Genomic DNA, 5,801 nt, shown 5'->3' on the forward strand with positions numbered 1-5,801 from the left:
GGCAGAGAGGCGCCAGGGGGCGGGCCGGGCCGGCGCTTAAAGGGGCCGCCGCCGCCGCCTCCTTCGCGCGGAGGGAAGGAGGGCTTCATCGCCGCCACCCCTTATGGGAGCGCGGAGAGCAGAAACAAAGAAATAGCCCCAAGGCTCAAACCAGAATGCGATTCAAATGCCTGCTGGGATTTACTAAAGAAAGGCATCAATCTTCGGTCGGCTGGCGAAGTTCCGCAGGGAGGGCGAGCGCCCCGCCCCGCCGGGAGGCCCTTCCCTAACACCGGGCGCCCCGCGCTGCCCCCTTCCCCGCCGGGCCCGGGAGTGGGGGCAGCCAGGCGGCTCCCTCTGTTCCTCTGCATGGAAATGCAGACTTCCTGGGCAGCCGGGGGCACAGAGCCACCAACTCCGCTCTCCGCAAGTTGGCCTGCCTTTGCAGGCATGGAGAGGAGTGCAGCTCGGCGCCCCCTCAGCCTCCAGGAATCCCAGGAATTTATCTAATTAGCTGGCCACTTGCGAAAGGAAAGCAACACCCTTTGGCTTAGGCTGGCATTTGCGGAACCTTCCAAGGGAGACAAGAATGCATCACAGAAAGAAGCAACAGACAGCAATGGTAGCCTGGCAGGGGGGAGCAGGGGGCATCTCCTCAATACCCACCGTATAGCTCCAATTCAGGAAGAATGTGGGGAGGGTGGTACATTTCTGCTGGTAGCAACAGGGTGTCTTTGTGGTCATTGGGATCCCGGTAGGAGACCATGTGCAATCAGGGTGGGGACAGTATGTGTGATGCTGAGAGCAATGAGTAGTTCTGGCAAGAGCTGTTTGGAATCTGCATTCACTGAGTAGGTACAAAAGTTCCACCCACAGCTGCTTTCTCAGGAAATCGTTCAAGCCTCTCTCCCACTCCAGCTCACAAGACACAATAACTTGGGTAACATGTGATACTTGAACACCTGCCTCCAAACTTTTGTGGGCAGGAGCATCACCTGCCCGTATGATACTCAAATATCTTTCAAATGAAATGGCAGCGTTCTCTTTGACTGTATTACAAAGCTAAAAGGTGCAAAGGCTCAGGGGCGGAGGAAGGGGGGGCGGTGCACCCTGGGTGTCACCACTGAGGGGGGTGACAAAATGCTGGGTGGCACTCACTGAGGGGCCTGCGGTGCGCCCGAGCCATGCGTCTCTCCTGGGAGTGACGCGGTGGCACATGCGCTGCCCCAGGTGCCTGATCGGCTTGCTCCGCCGCTGCAAAGACTTGGCAAAGGATTTCTAAACAAAATTTGGATTGTTGGTGGATCGGATGGTCAGTCTGCGCAGGCGATCAATTATTGGAACACCTAATGTTCCTATTGTTACCCATATTTTCACAGCAGAGAAGGGCTGTAGCCCAGTGTTATGCTGAGATGGCGAGATTATCCTGGAAAATTCAGAACCAGCAGGACCAGACTTTCCTAAAGGAATGGAAGCTTTCAACGTATTTGGAAAGTAACTGTAACCAATTGACATTGCTTGTAGGGTTAAAAGAAGTTTTGTAAGTGTTGTAAATAAAAATATGCATAAAATTCCTATCACATAAGGAATAATATATAAATTATTGTGAAAAGAATTAAGAATAGGTATTAAGATTTGAATTTATAGCAATAACTGTAGTAACAAAATGCATAATTAGAAAGGATTTTAGAAAACCATCAGTTGAGGTTGAAGGAAATCTAAGGCTGTGATAGCCAAAGATTTTGAAATGATGTTTAAAAGCATAATATGCTGGAAAATATGTGTAAAAACCAATAAAAAATATTTATAAACAAACAAACAAATAAAAATAGAGTCACAGAATTTAAGAGTTGGGACCGACCCCGAGGGTCATCTAGTCCAACCTCCTTCAATGCAGGGATCTCAGCTCAAGCATCCCTGACAGATGGCCAGCCAATCTCTGCTTAAAAACCTCCAAGGAAGGAGAGTCCACAACCTCCCGAGGGAGTTGGTTCCACTGTCACAGTTCTTACTGTCAGAAAGGTGTTCCTGAGGTTTAGTCGGAATCTCCTTTCTTGTAATTTGAAGCCATTGGTTGGGTCCTTCCCTCCAGAGCAGGGTAAAACATGCTTGCTCCCTCTTCCACGTGGCAGCGTTTGAGATATTTGAAGATGGCTCTCCTTTCTCCTCTCAGTCGCCTCTTTTTCAGGCTGAACATACCCAGCTCCTTCAACCGTTCCTCATCAGGCTTGGTTTCCAGACCCTTGATCATCTTGGTCGCCCTCCTCTGCACACGTCCCAACTTGTCAACATGCTTCTTAAATTACGGTGCCCAGAATTGGGCACAATATTCCAGGGGCAGCAGAGGAGGAGGCAGCAGCGAGAGTGGCGGTGGGGGAGGGGTATTTTCTGCTTTGCCTCAAGCAGCAAAATGTATTGGGCTGGGTCTGTCCCAGGTCTGATCCTTGACATCTTAGGTAGGAAATGTTCCTAGTCTGCACCCAGAATATAGGAACTCCTTCTGTTGAGTAAGAGTCACTGCCAGTCAGTGTAGGACTGTAGTTCTCAAACTTTTTTCTCTGGGCCACACTTTCAGAATAAAAATTTGCTCTCATCACACTGAATATATTTGCATCTTTTACTCGTTTTTTTACATATGATCGTTGGCATTTCTGCTGTTCCAAAAGCCTTTCAAAATATTCATGTTTGCCAGATTTCCATATTTTGACGTCTTTTCATCTTGTTTGGGCCCATATTGGAATTTGAAAGCTTCTTACCACAGATCAAACCTATAGGCTGAGGGACATTGTCATCTCCATTCCACCTGAAACTGAGACTCAGATAGCTATCCATATATTGTCCTTCTTTGGAGGTTTGCTTGGGCCTGCTACTGGTGTTGAATAAAACGGGCCTCTCCAGCACTCTGTATGAATGGTGATTCTCGATCAGAACTAGGATGGTCCTCAGTATCACTTGATGCTCTTGCTCTCATTTTGAAAAGATACCTATCCATATTCTGCAAGTGTGTGTGTGTGTGTGTGTGTGTGCGCGCGCTATATTATACTACACATAAATGTTTAAATGTTTCTTTGATTGTCCTTGAATCTTCTTGCCACACTTGTCATCCTGCTACACCCTTTGAGACCCACTGGTGTAGACGATACTAAATTAGAGGGACCTGTGCTTTGAACCGGTACAAGGCAGCTTCCTCAGTGCCTTAAAAGAGCCACAGTGTGTGTTTCAGAGACTGATTGGAGAAGGGTTGCAAGGGGAAAGGGGCTTCAACGTCCCCCCCACAAACAATTGTTACTCAAGCTGATATTAGAATGGGGGGAAAGGAGGATAATTTTTTTCTACTGAAGGTCTAATAATCTTCAGAGAAGGTTTAATAACTATCTTTGAGAGTCTAGAAGCCATTTCGGCAAGCAAACTATGTAACTTAATACAGAATAATAACCACAACCAATTTAATTGTAAAAATGCTGCAAAGGAAATGTTTTACCTTGCTCCCCTGCTGTCCTTGCTCCAATCAGATCTGGATTAAATGCCACACCTGCATTTAAGGTTAAAAAAGGGGGGCTTTGGGAGCTCCAGTCACTGGACTCCTGCATTTTATGTGGTTTGCGCCTCCGCTTAGGCCAGGTGCTCCTGTTTATGGAAAAGGTTTCTCTTTGAGGGCCGTCCAGGCTGTTGTCTGCAGGAAAGCACGAGGGCAGGGATTCTTAGGGCTCCACAGCATACCTTTCTTTCCTCTCTCAATAGCAGGAAGGCTCCCACCTCGCTTCCAGCTGTGACTTTTGTTCATTCCACGTTGGATAACATCACATGCCGAATGTTGGTACAGTTTCAGTTTGGGTTCAGCTCAGAGTTTCCTTATGGTGGGAACCATAATTTGGAGTACTGTGAAGTTAAGGTTGTCTCACCTCAAAAAAGATATTGTAGAGTTGGAAAGCGTTTAGAAAAGGACAAGCAAAATGATTAAGAGGGTGGAGCTTACCCTGCTAAAACAAGTTTGCACCTCTCATTGAGTTTGTAGACATACTTAAGGTGCATATGTAAGAGACTCGTTTATAATTATATTTCTGGAATGATTCAGGGCCACCAACTCTATGGGGACGAGGTGCCTTTGCTCCCCCAATATCTGTTGGCTGGCCCTGCTGATTGGGCGCAGGAGTCCAAGCATGGAGCAGAGCTTCAGTGGCCAGTTCAGTGGCCAGGAGAGGAGGGGCTGCTGGCCATTGAAGCCACAGCGCTCTGGGCTGACAATGTAATGTCCCGCACATTGCAGGCCAGGCACATGACGTCAGACACAATATTGGGCATAAGTCAACGCCTCTGGAATAATAATAATAGTAACAACAACAACAACAACAACAACAACAACAACAACAATAATAATAAATTTTATTTATATCCCACCTCCCCCAGCCAAGGCCAGGCTCAGGGCGGCTAACAAGCAATAATAAAAACAAGTTGAATGAATACAACTTAAAAACAAGATTAAAATACAACATTAAAACATTAAAATGCAGCCTCATCACAGGAGGAGAAAGGAAGAAAGAAAGAGGGGGGAGGGAATCCAACTGACTCCAAGCCAAAGGCCAGGCGGAACAACTCTAAGAACAGGCCCTGCGGAAAGAAATCAGATCCTGCAGGGCCCTGGTCTCAGGAGACGGAGCGTTCCACCAGGCCGGAGCCAGAGTTGAAAAGGCCCTGGCTCTGGTTGAGGCTAATCTAACTTCCTTAGGGCCCAGGACCTCTAGGAATGATTCATGTTCTTATGTAGCTGCATTGTTTTATACTTTCTGGATGTGCCATGATCATACTTTAAAACAGTTGTGTTCCAAGTTATAAATCAAGCACTACTAGGAGTTGTTTCTTTTTGTTTTCCAACGTATTTATTATCTATTAAAAAAAACTGGTGTGGCACAAGCAAATTTTTATTCTGAAAGTGTGGCCCAGAGAACAAAGTTTGAGAAGCACTGCCTTATGGAGACTGACCTGATACCTCCTGTTAGCCCTGCCACTCTAAGGAGTTGAAAGGACCACTGCCCTATTCTGCAGCCCTGGGAATGGGGAAGGCTCGCCGGGAAGGCTGGCCTTGGAGCCAGGGTTGTTGGGCAGTCCTCCATCTTCTGGCCTGGATGGTCCATGAGGAGGGGGCACTGGCTCTGTCTCTTGTTCCTCTGAGTCTGCCCCAGAGCTGCATTTTCATATCATGGACCAATAACATGGCCGTCCTTGCCTCTCCGTGTAATTCTGATTGTATGGGGAACTGGAAAAATCACGTAGGGCGCCATCTGTTATGGTAAAATCTGGGTGCGAGGCTGCTCTGCCACCCAGCTCGTCGGACTAAGTCCGCGGGTCCCTGCGGAGGAAAATGAGCTCAGCCGGAGACAGGAGCAAGCTGCAGAAGATCCAAGTTTATTGCGCAACAGGTTCAAGGCGAGATTGAACAGCGAGAAAGGGGTGACATGAACTTTTAAAACTTCCCTCCATGTCCCAGAATACAGTGCAAAATACATCCCAGTTACATCATGAATACATTAAGAGGAGGTTGGGTTACACAGGATTAACATATGGAGGAGGGAGGGGGAATATGCAGAGCTGGAGATATGCGCAGATAAGCACATCCTGAGTACCAGTGATGAGAAGACAGTGGTCCATGTATGCATAGTCTGCCACCCGGCATTGCCCGGAGGGAAGGCTTGGCAGAGTGATTTGACAGGATTAGGGTCTTGACACCTTGCTTGAGGGATTATGGCGGACAGGGGAGGTGTCATGGAGTCCTAGAGAAATTGAGCAAATTGGCACGTTGATTTTCTATGAATTTTATAGATTTT

The sequence above is a fragment of the Podarcis raffonei genome, chromosome 8 (assembly GCF_027172205.1).
Source record: "Podarcis raffonei isolate rPodRaf1 chromosome 8, rPodRaf1.pri, whole genome shotgun sequence".
Lineage (NCBI taxonomy): Eukaryota > Metazoa > Chordata > Lepidosauria > Squamata > Lacertidae > Podarcis > Podarcis raffonei.